The sequence below is a fragment of the Ovis aries genome, chromosome 1 (assembly GCF_016772045.2).
Source record: "Ovis aries strain OAR_USU_Benz2616 breed Rambouillet chromosome 1, ARS-UI_Ramb_v3.0, whole genome shotgun sequence".
In the NCBI taxonomy this organism is placed as follows: domain Eukaryota; kingdom Metazoa; phylum Chordata; class Mammalia; order Artiodactyla; family Bovidae; genus Ovis; species Ovis aries.
In genome coordinates, this window is record NC_056054.1 from 138,720,764 (window position 1) to 138,745,205 (window position 24,442).

The 24,442-nt window shown below is 36.0% G+C and overlaps 1 non-coding gene across 1 annotated transcript; it reads left to right on the plus strand.

Moving 5' to 3' along the window:
• Window positions 1–3,605: 3,605 nt before the first annotated feature.
• Window positions 3,606–3,709, plus strand: LOC114111161 (U6 spliceosomal RNA). The gene has a single exon (XR_003587260.1). It is a non-coding gene; the product is annotated as a U6 spliceosomal RNA (small nuclear RNA).
• The last annotated feature ends 20,733 nt before the right edge of the window (window positions 3,710–24,442 follow it).

Here is a 24,442-nt window from a genome sequence, read left to right on the forward strand (position 1 = left end):
TAAAGCTAATTGAAATTTTCAATATATCCATTTGACCTCATTCTGTATTAAAGTACATTCAAGTCTCATCCTTGAAAAGAAGCAGACAAACAGAAAGCAAAATAAAAAGCAAATTGTGCCTTTATCCCCAAAGTCCTCTCACTGCTGTTCTTTTATTATTCTCATCCATCTTTTTTAAAATCTATACATACATTTTTTGATCTCAACTCTTCACTCTTCATGGATGCTCTAAACCCTTCTCCCTGCGTCACTTTATTAACAATTTTGTTAAAGTTACCAATATTTATTCACTATCAATCTGGATTACATTTTCAACTCATCATCCTAGACTTTTTATGCACTTGAAACTATTCATTTCATCCTCTTTCTCTGGGTAAACAAATATATTTAAAGGTAATACCTTAGTGAAAAGTAATTTGCCTGACACTAAAGGTAAAACTTTAGTTTTTGTTACACTTTACAGGTTATTACCAGGTTAATATTCAATTTTTCTGCAAAACCCTATGTATATGACACATCTATTTCTTTGTTTCTTCATAATTGTCTACTAATCATGGCTATTATTTATAATTATATTTATTTATAGTTATTATTTGTAAATATTTATTAAACTATTTTGCTTCTCAACAGTGAGTTCCTTAAAGGAAAGAGATATTTTATTTAATTTTGTAGCTTCAAAAATTTTAAATGATGTTCAGTGGGTACTACATACATTTTATTAAACCAATTAAAATATGAATGAGCTAAGAACTAAAGGATCTTTTTATTAGACATATTGCAGTTAATCTAAAGAACTTCTTACATGAATAATGGGTTTTAACTTCAATATACACAGTAAAAAGGATAGTGCAGTATATGTTTGGGCATACCCAGTGGATGACGAGAGGACTGATACTAGTCCTCAAAGAAAGATTAGGTAATGCTCTAAGAACAAAATCTCTCAAGAAACAGAAGAGCAGTAGATGATACCCTCTTCACAATTGCTCTGATACTGCTTAAATCATAAAATTGAATCCCATTGGCAACATGATGTAACGCTTAAACTTCACTCATCACTTTGCCTTCTTCTTCCTTGTCTCCCTCTTTTCTTTTTTCTTTCGAGGTATAGTAAATAAACTTTATACATCACGGCATTGCATCTGGTTGTGGATATTCTGAGAAGCAGGATGGACCTGCCACCAAAAGTGTTTCAGAAATCAAGACTAATATCTTGCTATGAAGATATCAAGATACAAATACAGCAGAAGTGTGAAAAAGTTAATTAATCAAATAATAAGGCACCTGGGGAAGAAGTCACACTCTTCAAGCTAGTCTGAAAAATGGCTTGGGAGAGAAAGGATTAGAGCCTAATTTGGGATTTTTATTGAGATTTGGGCACAGAGCTGGGGCGAGGGTTCCAGTTCTTCATGGGTTTGCATGTTTTGAATCTCCCATCAGCCTCAAAAAGGAAGCTTTCTGACTTTCTTCTCATTTTTCCCTGAAATGAGGCAGAGGGAAGAGTGAGCAGTAACATTTAGAAGATGTCAGCAGTCAAGCATCCAAAAATGGAGGCAGCCTCTTTAGTATATACACTCAATTTTGCACATTCTGAAACAAAACCAGGCCTAACAATAAAAATAGCAATAACTCTTTCTATTGTCCAATATTTACTCTATACTCAAATCTTTGTGATTGTCTCAATTTTTTTTAGTACTTAGCCTATTAAAAATTTAGGATCTGATAAGGTCTAAAAATTGCATCCTTATGTCTTTTAAGCCTGTTTTATGCTTATATAGACCTCAGCCTTTATATCTGTCATAGAAATCTTAATGATATCAAATACCCCATCAAATGTCCCATTGTCTAAATTTTTCTAATTGTTTTGTTGTGCTGTTAACATATTAGTTTGATTTGTTAACATATTAGTTTGATTCTATTATTTCTGTAAACTGTAAATTACATGTAAAACCTTGATGAGATGTGAGTTCAACTTTACAGCCAGAATATTACATAACACTTTATACAGTTCAGCCTCTCAGTCTGGTCCAACTCTTTGCAACCCCATGGACTGCAGCACACCAGGCTTCCCTGTCCACCAACAACTCCTGGAGTTTATTCAAAATCAAGTCCTTCAAGTCAGTGATTCCATCCAATCATCTCATTCTCTGTCATCCCCTTCTCCTCCCACCTTCAATCTTTCCCAGCATCAGGGTCTTTTCCAATGAGTTAGTTCTTTGCATCAGATTGCCAAAGTATTGGAGCTTCAGCTTCATCATCAGTCCTTCCAATAAATATTCAGGACAAATCTCCTTTAGAAATGACTGGTTCCATCTTATTCCTGTCCAAGGGACTCTCAAGAGTCTTCTCCAACACCACAGTTCAAAAGCATCAATTCTTTGGTGCTCAGCTTTCTTTATGGTCCAACTCTCACATATGACATCAAGTCATGAGCACATGATATCTGCTTACTCCTCTTTAAGTTATGCTATAATTAACCGATTGGTTGAAATGTTAAGACCTCTCCATTGCAACTTGAACTTTTGATTCTGTAATCTTCATTTAATCTGTGGAATGTAATTTGGCCTAATGCAAATATCCATATTCCCACACTAATCCACCAAAAGTGTTCTTGATAAAATTTCCCGTCATTTTGATGTTACTAAAACAATGGACAGATTTTACCTATAGCTTAATCAAACCATAGCTTTTGACAGAGTTTCTCTTTTCTTCTTGTGGCAAATTCTTCACTTGACTTTCAGAGTACTATTCTTGCTTGATAATCACTTTTTCATCTCTGCCCTCTCTGCAGACACTTTTCTGGTTTGTACAGTTCTTATTAACTCCTAAACATTTGAGGATCCTATGAACTCTGACAAATTTCGAGATTCAGTAGTGTATATATATAATATTTTTGTTGTAGAAAGTGTTAGAAAGTGTATGAATTTTTATAAACTCAAAGACCAGGGATTCTGAAAATAGACAAGCTGACGATGTTATACCTGAACAAGATCGAAGAATGAATATTTACATGGCTGTTTAAAAATACTGACAGGAGGTTATGATCACAAAGAAAGAGAATCAGTTCACCAAGAGCATGTTATGTCAGATTAGCCTTATTTCTTTCACTGACAGAGTTACTGAACTAAAACAGATTTTTATCAAAGCATTTGACAATGACTTTCAATGATATCTTTTAGATAAAGGAAAAGAAGAAATACATATCTAGGAAAAGATAACTAGGGGATTAGCAAATGGTAGGACAAACAATCAAAGAATTGCATTAATGAAAACTTGTCCACTAAGAGAGTTCTGTCTGGTGGATCCTGAATCAAAAAATGAAATGCAAAAACAAAAGATGAAATTGCAGGATCCTAAAAGCTCTGGAGTTTTCTTTCTTCTGTCTAAAGTAATGATTTTTGATTGGAGATTATTTTGCTCACATGGGGTATTTGGTAATATCTGATAACATTTTGGGTTGTCACAACAGGAGTTACTGCTGGAATACTGTGGCTAGAGGCCAGGGATGCTACTAAACATACCACAATGTACAGGACAGACTTCTAAAACAAAGAATTATCCAGTCCTGCAATATCATTATTGCTATGATAGAGAATCATGATCCAGTGCTCCGTTCAGCAAGATATATACTAAAATGGGAATGACATAGAGAAGATTAGCAAGGAACCTGTGCAAGGATGACATACAAATTTGTGAAGCATTCTATATTTTTTAATAAATAAAGAAAGAAAGAATCTTGATCTATACTCACTCCCTTGTGATCTCATCAATCCCAAGGCATTGAATATTAAAATCTAATGACTCGCTAGACAGCATATTAAAAAGTAGAGACATCACTTTACCAACAAAAGTCCATCTAGTCAAAGCTAAGGTTTTTCCAGGAGTCACGTGTGGATGTGAGAGTCGGACTATAAATAAAGTTGAACACCAAAGTATTGATGCTTTTGAACTGTGGTGTTGGAGAAGACTCTTGAGATCCAACCAGTCAAGGAGATCCAACCAGTCAATCCTAAAGGAAATCAGTCCTGAGTATTTACTGGACAGACCAATGCTGAAGCTGAAACTCCAATGCTTTGGCCATCTAATGTGAAGAGCTGACTCATTGGAAAAGACCCTGATGCTGGGAAAGATTGAAGGAAGGAGGAGAAGGGAATGAAAGAGGATGAGACGGTTGGATGGCTTCACCGATGCGATGCAGATGAGTTTGAGTACGTTACAGGAGTTGGTGATGGACAGGGAAACCTGATGTCCTGCTGTCTGTGAAGTCACAAAAAGACAAGACAGGACTGAGCAACTGAGCTGAACTGAATGACTTCCAAATTTAATCTCCCTCATTCTGACTCATAAGTCTATTGTTCACTATCTGTCTCAGTTTAGATGACTAATAAATATTTCAAATTTAATATGTATTAATGGAATTTCTAATTCCCTCTAAACACATCCTACCCAAATCCTTCCCAATTTTAGTTAATGGCAATATATTTTAAAGCAAAAAACAAAGAAACAAAAAGGGTCATCCATGATTCTCTTCCATTCAACTCCATATGTTTGATCAGTATTTACTGTTAGTTCAACCTCTCCAGTCAAATCAGTTTTCATCACATTCTCTGGTTCAAGCCATCATCGTTTCTTTTTTAGATTATAGCACTAGTTAGCATTTGAGTACCATGCTTTGAACCTCAAATATTTTATGGGTCTCCTCTTATATTAACATTTCCAAATCACCTGGTATGTTTTAACTCTTTTCAACTTCCAATACATAAGCCATAATTTAATTCATTTTATTTATTTAAGATCTGTCATAAATGTGACATCTTTTTTGTTCATCAATTTAGGGAAGACTTAATTAGTTTACCTGAATGTAACAGAGTGTTCAGTACACAGTAAGTGGTTAATAGATTAGTATTTTCTAACAGTGAATATGACAGTAAACTCAGCATCTCCTCTACAAATCTACAGCACAAGTTTATGTTTAAAGTCAAAATAAGACTCTTCTATTTAGAAATAAATGTGTTAAATTATTAAATTATTTGGCTACAACTATACTAAGTTGAATTCAGTATGCACATCAATATTTAAGAAAAATTAGTATAGATCAATTTATATGCTGTTCTAATTTACTTTAACAATCTATTATCAGCAAGAAAATATTTTAGACATTTTGAATATTTGTCGATGAACTAAATAACATCAACTTATAGAGGTTTATTTGTGTTTACTAGTTAAAGCTGATCATGTATAACTTTAATTAAAAGTGGGAAATGTGTTTTTTTAATGCAACAGGGTAATTGGAAAAGATAAAAAGAAAGTTTGATAATTAAGTGTGTCCCTTTTTCTTACCCTGAGACAAATGGATAATATTATGAATCGTACTTCCTCTATTTCATTTTAATGGAAAATATGGCCTCAGTGTCTCTGTAGTTCCCCTAATATTAAGGATTTTTTCCTTCCATTAAATGTATTTCATTCTGATGCGAGTAATTATTTCTATTACTTGTATAATAGCTGATCTCATCAGTGATTAGGTTATTGCCAAATTCAATTTATGCTTTTCAAAAACATGCAGCCAAATTCTTCATGATCATTCATTTTTAAAGTATCCTTTTTGACATCTCTTCTTGCAGCAAATTCCTAAATTCAAAGCTTTATTTACACAAACACATTTAGATTTTATAGATATGATAAGATAAATACATATTAAAAGATTGATTATATGTAAAAAACTGTTTAGAAGAAAATTATAAAGACATCATGCTGAATTATTTCTATTCAAAGTAAACATATCAAAATGCAATACTTTGACACAGTAATTTATCACTATTTTATTATTTAAAAATAATCTTTTTATTTACTGAATAGGGAAATGATAAGACTATACATGAAGTGAAGTGAGAGTTGCTCAGTTGTATCCAAGTCTTTGTGACCCCATGAACTGTAGTCTGCCAGGCTTCTCTGTCCATGGAATTGTCCAGGCCAGAATACTAGAGTGGGTAGCTGTTCCTTCTCCAGGGGATCTTCCCAACCCAGAGATTGAACCCAGGTCTCCCACATTGCAGGTGGATTCTTCACCAGCTGAGATATAAGGGAAGGCCAAGAATACTGGAGTTGGTAGCCTATCCCTTCTCCAGCAGATCTTCTCAATCCAGGAGTCAAACCAAGGTCTCTGGGATTGCAGGAAGCCCCACCTGAGAAAGCATCAGATAATAAATTTATTGATCATGCTTCAAATTGAGCTAAATCTTGTTACATGATCTATTAGTTTCCTAGTGCCCCCGTAGGAAACCACCACAAGCTAAGTGTCTTAAAATAGAAAATCACTCTTTCATAATTCAGGCAGCCAGAAATCTGAAATCAAAATGTTTTTAGTGATAGTTTCTTCTAGAGGTTCAGAGGAAAATTCTCTTCTGTTTCTATCATCTTCTGGCAGTTTCTGGCAATCCTTGGCATTCCATGGTTTGTAGATCACTGCAGTCCTTGCCTTCATCTTCATATGGCCTTTCTCCTTGTGTGTCTCTGTGTTTCCTAAGCTACCCACCCTGCTTATAACATCACCAGTCAATTGCATTTAGGGGCTTGGCAACCCACTCCAGTACTCTTGCCTGCAAAATCCCAATGGACTGTGGAGCTTGGAGCAGGCTACTGTCCATGGGCTTGCAAAGAGTCAGGCATGACTGAGCGACTTCACTTTCACTTTAGTCTAATATGACAACAACTTAAATAATTACAGTTGCAAAGACTCTTTATCTGAAAAGGTCACAATCTGAGATTCTGGGTAGATGTGAACTTGGGGAGACTCTGTTAAGTATATGGAGACACTGTTTTATCCAGCCTTGTCTTCCCTCCCCCAAATTCATGTCTGTCCTACATGCAAAATGCATTCACCCCATCACAACATCCCATCAAATCTTAACTTGTTTCAGCATTAACTCTGAATCTCAAATCTTCCCTGCCCTTGGAATCATTCTTCCCTTTCCTGGATCACATGTTGACAGCTGAGTTGCTCTGTTCTATCTCCTGCCTGTAGAATCCCTGTGCTCCCACTCCACTTCAGATGTTAATTGCAGATCCTGTGCTTCTGACCACTTGGCTATAAGTCTGAGGTCCCCATCAGCTCCTTCTCAGGTTAGACTACTTTGCTAGAGAGGCTCCTGGAACTCAGAGAAACACTTTTTTTTGACTGCTGTATCTTGTAAAGGATGTGATAAAGTGTACAGATGAACAGCCAGATGAATAGATACACAACTCAAGGTCTGGGAGGAGTCAGAGCACAGGAGTCTCTGTCCCTCTGGAAATGGAGGACATCACCTTCCTTGTAAGTGGTGTGTTTACCAATCTGGAATTTCCCAAACTCCATACTTTGGTAATTTTTATAGTGGTCTCATCACATAGGCATAATTGATCATTAACTCTATTTCTAGCCCTTCTCCTTTCTCATGAGAAGGGCAGGAGGAGCCAAGGATTCCAAGCTCCAGTCATGGCTTGGTCTTTCTGATAACCAGCTCTCATCCAGAAACCCACCCAGAGTCAACTCATTAGAACAAAGACCCTCCTATCACCCAGGAAACTACAAAGATTATGTAAGCCCTGTGTCAGGAACTGGAGTCAAACAGCAAGTATTAGAATAAAAGGTGCTCTCCCCACTTAGGAAATGACAGCAGTTTCAGGAGTTCTGTGCAGGAACAAGGGTCAGAGTCCAATATATAATTTATGTTATCTCGCACAACATCTACAAATTATCTTTACAGCAATACTTAAGACAGTGGTTGATAGCTGAGTATTATAGTCTAGCTAGGTTGACACATAGAATTAGCCTTTCCACATAGTTTAATGGCTTCCCTGGTGGCTCAGATGGTAAAGAATCCACCTGCAATGCGGAAGACCTGGGTTTGATCCCTAGGTTGGGAAGATCCCCTGGAGGATACCAACTCCAGTCTTCTTGCTTAGAGAATCCCAATGGACAGAGGAGCCTGGCAAGCTACAGTCCACAGTGTGGCAAAGAGCAGGACACGACTGAATGACTAAGCACTGCACATAGTTTGAAACTTTTGTTGTATTTTAACATGCATATTAAACTTATATTGTAAAACTGGCCCATGTTCAAGTAAATTTTTAAGAAAAACACATTTTCACATGCCAGTTATATTGGTAAATAAACACGTCACAAAAATAAAGGTAACTACACAGGATGTGGGGTTTCCCAGGTGGTTCAGCTGGTAAAGAACCTGCCTGCCAATGGAAGAGACTCAAGAGATGCAGATTCCATTCTTGAGTCAGGATGATCCCCTGGAGGAGGGCATGGTAACCCACTTTAGACAGAGGAGGCAAGTGGACTTCAGTCCATGGGATCACACGAGTGTGCACACACACACACACACACATGCACGCACACACAGAGGATGCACTTCTTCATTATTGTGTCTAAAAATTAAAGTTGTTTTAAATACCACATTTTCAATCACTGAAACTAAAACTTGGCATGTGTATTTTTAACTTATGTAAAAGATAAAATAAGTCTAAGAATTTTGCAAAGTGCATTTTCTTATCCCAAACAATGCTTTTAATTATTTAGCTTCTTACAGTAATCACCTAACAGAAACTGACAAATCCACATTCTTTTTTACTCAGACGTGTCTGACTCTTTTGCAGCCCCATGGACTGTAAGCCGCCAGGCTCTTCCTTCCATGGGATTTCCCAGGCAAGAACATTGGAGTGGGTTGCCATCTCTTTCTCCATACAAAGTGCATTTTGTCTTGAATTTTTACATTGTTAACAGTCCCTTTTATTTTGTTTCTAAAATAGTCTTTTATTTTAAGATTCTAGTCAGCCATAAGGTATTTCAATTATTCTGGTTATAAAATAGATTCATGATAGGCTTAAGTTTCATGGCAAACACTGAAAGACAAATGGTCAGTTTTATAATTACTTACTCTCTATATAGAGTTTAACTATTCTTTATATATGCTCTGCTGCTAAAATAAAATAATATTTTCTGAATCTATCTCAAATTATGGAACTTTTAGTTTAGAATTAAGTTAGTCGACTAGGAAAACATTTGGTAATAGGGAGCTGAGTTATTCTTTATAGCTTCTCATTTCATAGATTTAAAGAAACTCATTATTTTATTTAATACATGTTCATTTGCAGATATAACTCACAAAAATAAACACTTTATTGTGACTGAGTTTATGGATGTATTCTAAAGGTTATATTGTTTGAATAATTTTAAAAAGTGCAAATGAGCACAAAGTAAATGGATTTTCTTTTGACCTTGTTACTTTTCTAATTACTGTACCTGAATTGGTCAGCCAGGAAGTAAATGATCATCATTTTGCAGTCCAAGTGCTTCCATGCATTACATGATTGCTTACTGTTTGGCAAATAAAAGAAACAGGGTGACCAAGGAGAATTTCCAGCAGCATTGCTGGACAGGGTCATTATGATAACAACATTATTGTATTTTAAATCACATAATTGAAAAATAAACATAACAAATAAACATAAGGAATCAGTAGGCCTCTGGATAAATACCAAAGAAGTCTCATTATTATTTTTGTTCTTCCTGAGTGGCTCTGATGGTATTATAATGCTTACATCAATATTTTGCTCTTAATAACTTCCATATATTTATGGGGTCTCCTCATCAGAGGAACTAGAACATTCATAAACAGCAAGCATTTAAGAAATCCTTTCTCATGCCCTTAAAATGCTGTTAATATTTATTATAGATATAGAGAAAAGCTCTTGTGTTAAGCGAAGTGTCAATATATCACAGTGGTTGTCTAGGTAGTCTCTAAAAAAAAAAAGAAAAAAAACATAAAATGTCTGCTTCTACTGATATGTTCAAACTACTCACAGTCCTTTCCTTTAGAGCAAGCTAACTCACTCCCTTAACTCAGTTTCCATACTATAATATGGGAATAATAATATTTACTTCTTAGCCACACTTATGGCAGAAAGTGAAAAGGAACTAAAAGCCTCTTGCTGAAAGTGAAAGTGGAGAGGGAAAAAATTAGCTTAAAGATCAACATTCAGAAAACAAAGATCATGGCATCTGGTCCCATCACTTCATGGGAAATAGATGGGAAACAGGGGAAATAGATGGGGGAACAGTGGAAACAGTGTCAGACTTTACTTTTTTGGGCTCCAAAATCATTTCAGATGGTGACTGCAGCCATGAAATTAAAAGACGCTTACTCCTTGGAAGGAAAGTTATGACCAACCTAGATAGCATATTCAAAAGAGACATTACTTTGCCAACAAAGGTCCATCTAGTCAGGGCTATGATTTTTCCAGTAGTCATGTATGGATGTGAGAGTTGGACTGTGAAGAAAGCTGAGCACCAAAGAATTGATGCTTTTGAACTGTGGTGTTGGAGAAGACTCTTGAGAGTCCCTTGGACTGCAAGGAGATCCAACTAGTCCATCCTCAAGGAGATCAGTCCTGGGTATTCATTGGAAGGACTGATGCTGAAGCTGAAACTTCAATACTTTGGCCACCTCATGTGAAGAGTTAACTCATTGGAAAAGACCCTGATGCTGGGAGGGATTAGAAGCAGGAGGAGAAGGGGATGACAGAGGATGAGATGGCTAGATGGCATCACCGACTTGATGGACGTGAGTTTGAGTGAACTCCGGGAGTTGATGGTGAACAGGAAGGCCTGAAGTGCTGTGATTCATGGTGTTGGAAAGAGTCAGACATGACTGAGCGACTGAACTGAACTGAAGCCATAATATGGAAATAATTCAAATAATGTATATGAAACATATAGCCAAACATAAAATTAAGAAAAAAACCTCACTATATATTAACTTCTAAATTTCAGCATTCAGAAAGCTATATTTGTATATAATATATATATATGTGTGTGTGTGTGTGTGTGTGTGTGTGTGTGTGTATTTAATAAGTTTATACCATCATCCTCAAGCTTTTCCTTCAAACACATCTTCCCTTTCCTCTCCTCCTTGCCTATACTTTCCATGATGCTGTCTAAGTTCCCTTTCTATTGTTGGTCAGAACATCCAACACTCAGAAATATTTCAGAGAACTCCACCTAATAGCCTTAAGTGAAACCTACTAGTTCTCCAATGATGCTGTCCCTGCCCTTGTTCTATTCACATTACCAAGGGGCCCTTTCAGTTATTTTTCCTGAGACTTGGGGGTGAAACCAAACACTCCTCTGTGCAGCTCCCTGGCATACAGGCATTTCTGTCCCCCATTTCTTACAGGCAAATCTCCAGCATCTATGACCTTCCTCTAGTTCCAAAGGATTTGAATTGTTTAATCAAGGGAGAAGCCTCCAAGAGACAGCCTGTTGCTTTGCAGTCTCTCAGTCATGTTCAGCTCTTTGCAACCCTATGTACTGCAGCATGCCAGTCTTCCCTGTCCTTGATTATCTCCCGAGCTTGCTCAGACTCATGTCCTCCGAGTCGATGATGCCATCCAACATTTCATTCTCTGTCGCCCTTCTCCTGCCTTCAAGTCTTTCCCAGAATCAGTATCTTTTCTAATGAGTCAGCTCTTTGCGTCAGATGGCCAAAGCATTGGAGCTTCAGCGTCAGTCCTTCCAATGCATATTCAAGGTTGATTTCCTTCAGGATTGACTCATTTGATATCGATGCTGTCCAAGGGACTGTCAAGAATCTTCTCCAGTACCACAATTTTCAGTCAATTCTTTGGTGCTCAGCCTTGTTTATGGTCCAATTTTCACATTCATACATGACTACAGGAAAAACTATAGCTTTGACTGCTGCTGCTGCTGCTGCTGCTGCTGCTGCTAAGTTGCTTCAGTCGTGTCCGACTCTGTGCGACCCCATAGACGGCAGCGCACCAGGCTCCCCCATTCATGGGATTCTCCAGGGAAGAATACTGGAGTGGGTTGCCATTTGACTATATGGGCTTTATCAGTGAAGTGATGTCTCTGCTTTTTGATACACTGTCTCGGTTTGTCATAACTTTTCTACTTCACCAAAAACTTTGTCTCTAGGATTTGATTTGGCACCAGTGTACAGGGAAGTTGAGTTTTTGGTAACACGGGAGTCCCTGGGGAGGGGAACAATGGTTTTGGTTACGTACTTTCCCAATCAAAATTTAATTAAGGAGATTGGTATCATGAATAGTGAAAGGAATGAGCACCTAAATAGAGGTTAGTGAGGCAACAAACTTTTTGTAGTTGCTGTAGAGACCAAAAGAGAAAGTAGAATTGTCAGAGCCCAAAGAGTAAGTTTACTCAGTGTATTAGTTTCATATTTTGGATTTAACAAATCACTAAAAATTGTAGTGTCTTAGAATAGTGTAAACAATGTTTTGAAGCAAGAAGCCTGAAATCAGTTTCATTAAGCTTAAATCAAGGTTATGTCAAAGCCACACTCTCTCCAGGGGCCTACAACAAAATTTTATTTCTAGCTTGTGTTTTCTAGCTTCTAACACTGTGGTCCTTGCATTTTATGCCTGGCAACCCCTTTCCTTATCTTTATAAACTCTCAGTTAACATCTTGTTTAGTTATTATATTGTCTTCTTCTTCTGCAATAAGATTTGCTTCTAGTTTCCTTTTTTAAAAGCACTTGTGATTACATTTATGGTCCACTCAAATACTCCAAGATAATGCCAATCTCCTTATTTCAAGATTGTTTACTTAAAATTACATGTGGAAAGTCTTTTTTTTTTTTTTTTTTCCAATGTAGCTAACATTCAGAGATTCCAAGGATCAGGGCTGACATTTTGGGTGGTCATTTTCCATACTCCCACAGTCTTCCCTTTGACTCTCAAAGACTCACATTTATCCCACATGCAAAAACCAGTCACTGCTTCTCAGCATCCCCAAACATGATCAGCTCAACATATCAACATTCAATTCAAAATCTTATCCAAATATTATGAATTCAAAAGTCCCAGACCTCACTATCTGAATCTTCTAAATAAGATGCGGAAGAAATTTTGAGTATGATCCATCCTAGAGCAAATTTTCTCTCCACCTGTGTACCTGTAAAACCAGAAAACAAATTTCCTGCTCATAAAATACAACAGTGGGTCAGATATAAAATGAGTCACAGACATTGCATTATAAATGAGAAAAAAAGAAATGAAGACAGGAGTTACCAGTCCCAAGCAATTGTGAAGTCTGACTGAGCAGTCTCCATTTGGTTTCAAAACCTGGCAATAATCCTCTCTGGATCTTGACTCCATCCTCCAGGTCTGGAGCCCCAATCTCTGGGTCTTAGCAGTGGGAGGAAAATAGACAATAAAAGCTATCTTTTTTTATTATTAATCTTCTGACAGGAAATATCACTGCATGTGTTTGTGTGTGTTTGATGTAAACAGGTACTTTGTGAAAAGTGTTATATCACAATAATAATTTTATATATTTGGAAACATCTACACAAATGAAGTAAATTCTCTTACAGGACTAACCTGGGGTACTGCCAGTTGTCATGTTTTATTCCTTTGTCCTGGGATCACGTGTTTCTCTTTTTACCATTTTCTATATAGACTCAGGGAATCTACCTGCTTTCATCTCCTTTATAAGCCTGTGTCTTCCTGCACCTTTTCTTAGAGTTCCTTCCTATGTCTTCAAAATTCATGACATTGTAAAACATATTTTTTTTTCACAGCCTTAAAATAAATCAAACAGTGAATTTTTCACTGATTCAAATGAAGTAATAGAAAAACCAATAGTTAAATAAAGGGTGCCTAAAAAAGTTAGATATTGGGTATATGATGTATGTGTGAGTGCTCTGGGGTTTTGTTTTTTGGATCAAATATTTAAGTGTCTCTCCCTCATTCTTAAGAACTTCGTGGGATTGTCAGAATTGGGGCCCTACGGGCTCAGTTGCTTCAGGAGTGTCTGACTCTTTGGGACCCTATGACCTGTACTCCCACCAGGCTCCTCTGTCCATGGGCATCCTCCAAGCAAATATAATGAAGTGGGTTGCCATTTCCTTCTCCAGGGGATCTTCCCATCCCGGGGATCAAACCCACATCTCTAATGTCTCCTGTTTTGACAGGGAGGTTCTTTACTGCTAGCACCACCCTGGAAGCCCTGGGGCCCTACACCCATCTCTAACAATGGTTGAATTCAATGTAGTTGCTAAAATGAGGAATAATTATTGAAGTGAGTGAGTGAAGTCTCTCAGTTGTGTCCGCCTCTTTGCCACCCCATGGACTGTAGCACACCAGGCTCCTCTGTCCATGGGATTTTCCAGGCAAGGGTACCGGAGTGGGTTGCCATTATTGAAGACACATCATTAATATGAAAAGTGAAAGTGAAAGTGGCTTAGTCGTGTCTGACTCTTTGCAACCTCAAGGTCTATACAGTCCATGGAATTCTCCAGGCCAGAATGCTGGAGTGGATACTTTCCCTTTTCCAGGGAATCTCCCTGACCCAGGGAACGAACCTGGGTCTCTGGCATTGCAGGTGGATTCTTTACTAACTGAGCTATTTCTTCATTTACCTATAATATAAATATATTAATAATTTAAAAATTAGTTTTCAAACAGATTCATCTAAACTGTAAGATTAAATTAAGTGATAATATTAAAAAATGTGTTTAAAGTCATGCCAGAATTAATATCTTACTTTTGTGCAAGGAATATTTCTGCAGTTTAATAAAGGAATAGGCATGGAAGTGGTATGTTGTGGAAGAAAGAAAAGAAATTCATATGGCTTTGAACTAACCATAGCATGAGAGTCATATTTGGTTCAAAGAAATTCTAGGCTCAGATCAGCTCTTCAGGATATACAAGAACATAAGAATAGCTGGTCACCCCCAAGGGCTAAAACTGATAACCAACTGTGAAACACACAACTCTGGCAAAAATCTAGGTAATATGCATAGGAAATCCTGATTAATATTCTCTTTATAATTTCTGAATGTTTGCCAATATTTATCCATGGAAGGTAAAAGCAATTCTAATATTCCCAAGTACACTTTCAAAATTATTTCATAATTGCAGCTACTTACTGTAATAATATGATATAATTGTCATTGATAAAATATAAAATATCTATATATTAACTAGTAAATACAAAAATGCATAAAAATAAAAACAAATTAGACACATTTTGTCAAAATCTGAAATTTCACCTTTTGATCCTTTATGCACCTCTAGGATTATGGAGGTTTACCAAAACTTTTGATTCCAGCCTTAAAGAGAGTTATAATTTCTACATTTTATCTTTCAATAGATAACTAACTGCATTTTTCTGTTACTCAAATTATGACCAAACACTTTTGACATAGTTTTTCTGTTCAATTGAATATGCTGATGCTGTCAATACTTGCAGAAGCATAGTATAATGATCAAGAAGCCTGAAGATCTCCTTGCCTCCATTCCTGACCAAAGTGAAAGTGAAAGTGAAGTCGCTCAGTCGTGTCCAACTCTTTGGGACCCCGTGGACTGTAGCCCACCCGGCTCCTCCGCCCATGGGATTCTCCAGGCAAGAAGACTGGAGTGGGTTGCCATTTCCTTCTACAGGGGATTTTCCCGACCCAGGGATTGAGCCCAGGTCTCCCGCATTGCAGGCAGATGCTTTAACCTTTGAGCCACCAGGGAAGCCCCATTCCTTGCCAAGGCCTCGTATAAAAAGGACTCTCAATGACCATTTATTGGTGCAAATCTGCATTTTCATGATGTCAAAAGCTCTATGCAAAGTACAAAATTTCATCAATCACATATGAATGGTTTTTCCCTATAAACACCCATCATGTTAACACAGAAAATAGACTGTTGCAGCTTTTCTTTGTGTTTCATAACCATTAACAACTTTCAAGCACTCTTTCTGCATTTTAGAATGAACCACCTAAGACTATTCCTTCCTAAGCAGAGGCCATAAATGACATTCTAGCCTTCCCTTGTAAGCAGACGATAGGCACATAACTTGACTCCTATCAGTCAACAGGTGTGATTTTTGGTCAGAAATAATAAACACTTTGTGACCCTGTGGACTGCAGCATGACAGGCTTCCCTTTCCTTCCCCATCCCCTGAACTTTGCTCAAACTCATGTCCATTGAGTTGATGATGCCATCCAACCATCTGTCACCTCCTTTTCTCCTGCCCTTAATCTTTCCCAACATCAGGATCTTTTCCAATGAATCAGCTCTTCATATCAGGTAGCCAAAGGATTGGAGCTTCAGCTTCAACATCAGTCCTCCCAATGAACATTCAGGATTGATTTCCTTTAGGATTGACTGATTGGATCTTCTTGCATTCCAAGATTCTCTCAAGAGTCTTCTCCAACACCACAGTTCAAAAACATCAATTCTTTGGCACTCAGCTTTCTTTATAGTCCAACCTCACATTCATACATGACTACTGAAAAATACATAGCTTTGACTATATGGACTTTTATCTGCAAAGTAATGTCTCTGCTTTTTAATGTGTTGTCTATATTTGTCATGGAGAAGGAAATGACAACCCACTCCAGTATTTTTGCCTGGAGAATCCCATGGACAGAGGAGCCTGACAGGCCATGGTCCATAGGGTTGCAGAGAGTCAGAGACGACTGAAGTGACTAAGTAGGCACACACGCTAGGTTTGTCATAGATTTTATTCCAAGGAACAAGCCTCTTTGAATTTCATGGCTGCAGTCACTGTCCACAGTGATTTTGGACCCCAAGAAAATAACTAGATCAGATCTTCTTTCTTGTAATGAAGGTCGTGATGGAGAAAATAGACTTGGGGATCATCTAATAAACTTTTTTTTTTAATACCTGGCAAAATATGCTGTTCAGTGTTTGAATATACTTTCTAAGATTCACAGCCAGGCAGGTAAAAAAATCAGGATTAGAATCCATATCTTTCAAATGCAAATCCTAAGTATTCCCTTGGTGAAGGGGAACTGCGCATAATGTTTTGATATTTTGTTTTGTCTTTTCAATTCCAGATTATTTAAAATAGCTTAATGTCTGAATATCTTATTCCACTTCTAAATTTACAGCTTCATGAATTCACTTATTTTGTCTTAGCAATAGATTTAAAACTGGGGCTTTACTAACTGTCCAGTGGTTAAGACTCTACAATTCCAATATAAGGAGGTGCGGTTGCATCCATAGCCTGGGAACTAAGATCTCATATGTTGTCCATTGCAGCAAAAAAAAAAAAAAAAAAAGGAAGAATATTTTTAAAAATATAAATTTCGTTTTAAAATATATAATTAAAATTAATTAAGATGTAAATTTCTTTTGTGGAATTAAAACTACAGAGAAAGAAACTGATCACATCTTAGCAATTGTGACAAGAAAGCTCCTTGAATTTCTAGTCATTTGCTACAGAAAGGACAATGCTAGGTTTGCCAAACTATCAATTCAATAGATGCTAGAGGAGAGGCTACTTACTTTCCATTGCTCCCTGGGCCTTTAAAAAAAATGTTATCATGAAATGATCCAAGGAATGTTTCCTTTGGGTCACAGTTACTAAGCTTTAAAGCTATTATTTTTAAAAAGGAATGATAAACTACAGGAAATTATTTATAGGCTAAGATTGTCCTTCTCTGTAATTTGTGACTTGCTCCCCTGACCTGAAGGTTGGTTGGTTGTCTTGGGTCTTTTAAAATATATGGATGAATGAATTTTTGAGCTAAGAATCATATTATGGTAAGCATCTTTCTCCTTGAATACTTTTCATTCTGCTCTCAGCTCTCTAATTCAGGAAATATTAGATTAGAAACACTAGAAATTCTCAAAGGTTATAGCTGCATATGTGAAGAAAAATGATCTTAAAGATAGCTAAGGACTAAGCCACATATCAAAGCTAACACTTGCACTGCTCTGAGAAGCAAAATGGCTCCCCCCACACTCTATAGAGCAAGCCACATAATTCACAGGGGAGACATGATTAAGGAAATCACATATATCATGGACATAGCACTCCAAAATGTCCTTTTAGGATTGCCCTGCATGTTGTAGGAATCTATTCTTGAGAGTTAAGTCATAGAAAAATGTAGATTTTGCCTCTTAAATTTAAAAAGCATAACATAATATTTACACATTTGCAATGTGTGTTATGTCCTGTTTATTATATATTTTTAAATTTTATTTCCTTTATATACATCTATACAGCTCCAATGTTCAAATTGCTATACTAGCACCTACCGCATTTAAAGGAAATGATATGGACAAAGATCTCTCATTTATGGAACATATATTCCAATGAGAAAGATAAAAAATTAGAAAAGAATTATAATTACTCTGATAAATTCTCAGGGAAATGTAACAGTGAAACACATACATGGACATCTAATATAGGCTATTGTATTCAAGCAGAGCTTCAAAGTATATATAAAGTTTGAACTAAGGCTTGAATCATGAGTGGTATTTAGTTAGACGAAGAAACAAGAAAAATGGCTCAGGAAAAGAATATATTCAAACTGGACCTGACCTTAGGCTCAGCTTTGAAATTTGGTAGTTGATTTGATAACATGCCTAGTCACATGGCTTTCATCTTTCCTGATTTCTTTCCTAATGCTTATTTATTTTATTATAGCAACATTGATGTGCATTCTACCTCTTATATATCCTGAAAAATCCTATTACTCTTCTCTTCCCAATGCCATTGCTTTACTTGGGACGATATGATTTCTTTTTTTGGGATTACCAACTAACATCTAGTGGATGCCTCTGTCCTATGCTATGAGTTCCTGGTTCCTCAACCTTCTTCCTCTTGGGTTCACCCTTCACACTGAAGCTAGTAAAAATATTTTTTAAACATATAGTGACCTTAGCTCTCCAGTAGGTAAAATGCCACATCACTGATATATTTGTTTAAAATTTGAAGACCTTAGTACAAAGATCTTGGCTATATTTTTTGACCACCAGAAAATTTTGAACATTTTTGCTACTTTGGGGGAGTTAATAAGTTAAAAAAAATTAACGTAAGTTTACTGACTTTTTAATTGAATTATACTTGATTTATACTACGGTGCTAATTTCAGGGGTACAGCACAATAATTCAGTTATGTGTATATATGTATATGATATATATATATATATATATTTATATACATTTGTCTTTTCACATTCTCTTCCCTTATAGGTTATTACAAAGTAATGAGTATATATTTTGCTATATAGTACTATATAGTAGGTGCTATATAGTAGACTCTTGTTGGTTATCGTTTTTATACATAGTAGTATGCATATGTTAAAATTTACTGATTTTAACCAGAAAAGGTTGACTATACTTTCATTCTAATTATGTTAAAACATTATTAGATCTTTATGGACAAAGACTTATAGATATTCTGAGCCCTTGTCAGAAACAGTTGCAGATTTTCTTTGTTCATCTAGAGCAAAATCCACATTGCTTCTCTGGCTATTCAAGGTTTTATCTTTGAATTATGTCATATAATCAGTAGGTTTATGAAATCTCACTTTTATTTTCAATAAATTTTTATTCAAATTTCTAATGTATGTATCAAGCAGAGAATCTACGTGACTTTCTTCCTTGACCCAAAGCTTGGTTGGTTGTCTTGGGTCTTTTAAAATATATGGATGAATGAATTTTTGAGCTAAAAATCATACTATGGTAAGCATCTTTTTCCTTGAATACTTTTCACTCTGTTCTCAACTCTCTAATTCAGGAAATATTAAATTGGAAACACTAGAAATTCTCAAAGATTATAACTGCATATGTGAAGAAAAATTATCTTAAAGATAGCTTTTATTAATTTTCTTTTTTTTGAATTTTTTTTAATTTTTTTTAATTTTTAATTTTTTTATTTATATTTTTTTAGTTTTTTATTTTTTTAATATTAAAATCTTTAATTCTTACATGTGTTCCCAAACATGAACCCCCCTCCCACCTCCCTCCCCATAACATCTCTGTGGGTCATCCCCATGCACCAGCCCCAAGCATGCTGTATCCTGCGTCAGACATAGACTGGCGATTCAGTTCTTACATGATAGTATACATGTTAGAATGCCATTCTCCCAAATCATCCCACCCTCTCCCTCTCCCTCTGAGTCCAAAAGTCCGTTATACACAGCTGTGTCTTTTTTCCTATCTTGAATACAGGGTCGTCATTGCCATCTTTCTAAATTCCATATATATGTGTTAGTATACTGTATTGGTGTTTTTCTTTCTGGCTTACTTCACTCTGTATAATTGGCTCCAGTTTCATCCATCTCATCAGAACTGATTCAAATGAATTCTTTTTAACGGCTGAGTAATACTCCATTGTGTATATGTACCACAGCTTTCTTATCCATTCATCTGCTGATGGACATCTAGGTTGTTTCCATGTCCTGGCTATTATAAACAGTGCTGCGATGAACATTGGGGTACATGTGTCTCTTTCAATTCTGGTTTATTAATTTTATGCTAACAAAAGATAACACATTTTTCTACAGAAAGTTTCTTCTTATGCAACATCCTATGTAGCTTTTGTTCTAAGTTGTGTTTCCCTCAAGAAAATACTCACTGGACAAGACTGTATCATAGCTGCAGGTTGTTTACAAGCGTAAAAATAAAGATCCATTTGAAATTCCTTTCAGATCTCAGTTTGAAAATAGTATTTGATACATTGTCAAACTTTTGAGATGATTAAAAGAAGTGGGAAAAATGAAGGTAGAACTTTTAAAAAATCATGTTACAATCAGGGTATCAGTTTTAATTTAGAAGCTACTTGTTTTAGGAAATTTTTCTCCCTAGATGAAGTATATGAATGCTGTGACTACTTTCCGACTTCCTTATTTTCTCTATCATAATATTTGCAACAATTTATGTTGCTTATTTGCTTGTTATCTCCATTAGAAATTATGTGTTACAAGCTTTGTAAGAATTCAACCATTCTGTCTTTGAAAATATTCTATGTTCGGAGTGGTTAGTAACTGTCAGACACTTTTAACCTGAAAGCATGTTTGATGTATGAATCATCAACATAATAAAATAATGGTACATGTGTGAAACCACATATGCCCTTGAATGAACATTGAATGACTGTACATTTCTATTCTGTGACTGCCCTTCCTCAGCTTATGCTGCTGGAAGAGGTATATCATTATGGCAGCTACCTTTGACCTTTGCCACTGTAGCTTTGATTTTTCTTTACAACGTTCCTTGACTTTGAGCAAACACATACTCCCATATATCAAAAAATAAAAGTTAAAAGCTGAAGGGGTGTGTGTATTTGTGTTTGTGTGTGTATGTTAGTTGCTAACCATGTTCTACTCTTTGCAACCCCACGGACTGTAGCCCACCAAGCTCCTCTGTTCATGGAATTCTCCAGGCAAGAATACTGGAATTCCTTTCTCCAGAGGATTTTCCTGATCCATGGATTGAACCCAGGTCTCCTGAATTGCAGGCAGATTCTTTACCATCTGAGCCACCAGGAAGCTTTATATACAAATGTATAGAACTTCCTGACATCCAGGCTCCAATATCCCAAACAATCTGAATTTCTAACTTCTATAATTCTTCTCTTCCTATTCGTCTCACAGTCTGATAAAACATAGCAAAATACTAATGAGATACTTCTACTTGGATACATGATAAACATCATCTCAAATTAGGGATAAAAAATAATTGAGTTGTGATCTATATTACTGCCCTTCCCCTTGCTCCTTTTTCCTTCTCTAATGGAAAGCCTATCTTTCATTTTTTTGTATCCCAGAAGCATGACTCAACATTTTTTTTTCCTTTTTCTCTTGCAGCTTGCATTCAATTCATCAGAACTCTGTTCTGTTTTATTTTAAAAATACATTGAAAGTCCCACTCGTTTCCCCCATCTCTGTCACCACTAACCTGGCTCAAGCAACAGTCTCTCAACTGGATTATTGCAATAGCTGCCTGAATGATCTTCTTTCTTCCCCCTTTGCCCTCAAAAAGATTACTCTCCAAGGAGCAGGTAGAAAGATCCTATTAAATTGTCAGTCAGAACACATCACTACTCTGTTCAAAACCTGTTAACAATTTCCATCTCACTCAGTATCGAACCTGAACTTCTGGCCACGGCTTTCAAGGTCTTGTACAATTGGATTCCTTGTTAAGTCTGTGATCTTATATCCTAGTTCTCTCCCCTTTCTCACTCTGAACAAGCCTCAAAGGCTCTTGGGCTCTGTCACTATCTCTTGAATGTGCTAAGGGTACTTTCACCACACAATATTTTATTTGTTATTCCCTCTGTCTGGAAATTTTTCCTTAGATATCTGTCTGATTCAATTCTTGCCTTTTTGAGTTCTCTGCTCAAATGACATTTTACCAGTGATGCTTTTTCAGGACCCCTTATAAAATGATCTCCTAATCAGATACTCTCTATTAGTCTCTAGATACTGTGTTTTTCTTTATATATTTGAAAAATGCATTTCCTGTAATTTCATTAGGATATAATATTGAGAATGGAGACTTTGTTTGCTTACTGTTATAAACAGAGTAATCAGAAAAATAACAGTGACAGTTTGGTAATTTAAAATGATAAATAAAGTGTCCACACACCATGTGAACTGTACATCTATAATATCTGTTTACCTACTTGCGTATTTGCCAAGTTTAATATTAAATCAGCTTAAAATTCTTAGCTTTTATGGAAAGAAATGGGAAGAAAACAAGCTGAATACTTTTGACCTCTAGTGCTCTTTCTTTTGTCTCTTCTTTCTATTTTTATTTTTCCTGAAAATGTCACCAATTTTAGGATAAGTTTTGTTTTTTTCCAAACATCATGCTGTGTCATATGTCCCTTCTTGTGTTATCTGTAGCAACAATAGCCAGTAAAGAACCTGCTTGCAGTGCAGGAGATCTAGGTTCAATTCCTGGGTCAGGAAAATCACCTGGAGAAGGGATTGGAAATCCAATCCAGTATTCCTGTCTGGAAAATTACATGGACAGAGGAGCCTAGTGGACTACAGTCCATGGGTTTGCAAAGAGTAGCACTTTCACTTTCATAAACAATAGCATGCCATAGACTTGATGGATACTATCTTTTGGTTATGTATACACATTTCCTGATGCCTTTACACAAGCTGCAATACTTATTCAACCTAAATATAAAGATGATAATATCAATATGATCATTGGAATTTGGTTAAAATGAGCAAGCAATAGAAAAAGTAAAATTTTTGTTGCCTCATTATCATTTTATTATTCATCAAATATTTATGGGTCCCTTCTGTGTGCCAGACGCTGTGTTGGACTACACAAGGCAAACGAGTTGTGTTCCTTTCATGGAACCTAGCATTTTCTAAGGATTACACATACTAGATCAAAGCATACAAGAAAAAAAATTAAAGTGGTTATGTAGAAAATGAGAGGATCCTATGGAGAGACATCAATGAAATAGAATAAATGAAAAATATATGATATTGTCACGTGTGATAAAGACACAGATGAGTGTGTCAAAATCACACACTTAAGTTGTATGACTCAATACATGGACAAAGCTAGAGAGTTAATTAAAATTGTGCTTCCAAATAAAATAATTTCTTTGTAACTTTTGATCAACCATCAATGGATCAACCACAACAGCAGTGCCATCAAATTATATAAAATAGCTGTAAAAGAAATGTATATTTCTCTAACTAATTACAGGAAACACAACTGACTGTCAGTTATGCTAACGTATTTTTCCCACTAGAAAATATTCCATGAAAGTATTTTGAAAGTTCAGTATCAGGTAGATAGTTTGTCAGGTGTTTTTACACCACACAGAATAAATCTTATCTTTGCCAGACAAGAATAAATGTGCAAGTTCTTTTGTATTTTGACTTTTAAGTTTGTGCCAGAAGTGCCGCTGAATTCAACTTCTGACTAGAGGAGATAAAATAAACTCTCCAAAGAGCTGAGCCTGTCAAAGTAGATGAAAAAAAACATCTCTCTCGGATGCTCAAATAATGGATGCTGCATACATAAGTAAAATTCAAGAGAAACTCCAGTTCTTCTCACATTTAAATTAAGTTTTCTTGTTCGAGCCTGTGCTAGATTTCAGCATCTTTACTTAGTCACCCAAGACAGAAAAATGTATTCGGATCCATAAATATTAGAGTTTTCATTGATATGATACTGAATTTCTTTTTACCATAATGAGGCAGATTCTGGTGGAAAAGAAATGAATGAACTATACGCAGGACTTGGTTGCTATGGAAACAAGCAATATCCTTTCCTCATGATTAGACATTGAAGTAACTGGTATTTTTCTTTTAGTGCAGAGGAATTTATCCTTTTTTTGTTTGTTTGTTTTTAACTTCTAAACTAATCTACGATGTTTTCCTTTTGCACTAAACTCTATGGACTTTATTCCAGGAGTCTCTGAATTACTATTAGTTACACATTGAAACCTTATTGTTAGGCAGTTGTATGAAAAATAACAATGCTGGGTTGTCACTTAACCCTGAAATTGCTCTGAAACTGCTGTTGTAAGAAATAGATGACATGAAAATCTTTATCTTCAAGGAAATAGTTTCTACTTATTGTATCTAATCAGTGTGTGTCTACCTGTAGACATGGACATGTATATTTAC